At 42.7% G+C, this 621-nt stretch overlaps 1 protein-coding gene across 1 annotated transcript in view; it reads right to left on the bottom strand.

The window, feature by feature from the left end:
• Positions 1-621, bottom strand: part of TMEM131L (transmembrane 131 like) — a 170769-nt gene that overhangs the window by 87019 nt on the left and 83129 nt on the right. The gene's annotated exons all lie outside the window — the stretch shown is intronic.

Here is a 621-nt window from a genome sequence, read left to right as displayed (position 1 = left end):
AAAAAAAAAAAAACGAAGGGTAGGTAAGGTGGTAAGCTTCATAATATGTTGGGTCAAGTGCTTTTGGAATTTCAACAGTTATCCACAGTTGCAGGGAAATATAAATAATCGAAGGGAAAAAACGGCCAACCCTATAAGCGATTAATGAAATACGCATTAAAAGAATTTTAAGGTTCCATTATATATCTACTAAAACATTGAAAACATTTCTCTCCCCTGAGCCACACCCAGGCAGGACTCCTGGTAGGAGGGCGGGGAGAGGGAAAGACGCTTGCAGGAATGTCATCACCAGTGGCCAGGGAGGGTCTGGCTCCCTGAAAAGCACCCTGGCAAGATTAACAAGCCCTATAAACCGGTTGGTAGTCTTTAACTACAGAATCCTCTTTACAAAATACACCCGAAGGAAACACGTAGTCCAAAAGAGAAATAAAGAAACCTGTAAAATATGTACATGGCCTAATGGTAAAAATAATGAAAAACTGGACACACTGCAAATGACCAACAACAGGACTAAGCAAACTATGGAATATCAACACCGTGGACTATACAGCCATTAAAAAGAAGTATACGGGGGCTTCCCTGGTGGCGCAGTGGTTGAGAATCCGCCTGCCGATGCAGGGG

Source organism: Lipotes vexillifer, unplaced genomic scaffold, assembly GCF_000442215.2.
Source record: "Lipotes vexillifer unplaced genomic scaffold, Lipotes_vexillifer_v1.1 scaffold498, whole genome shotgun sequence".
NCBI lineage: Eukaryota > Metazoa > Chordata > Mammalia > Artiodactyla > Lipotidae > Lipotes > Lipotes vexillifer.
Note: the sequence above shows the minus strand (reverse complement) of the source record. Positions and strands in the feature narration are given on the sequence as shown.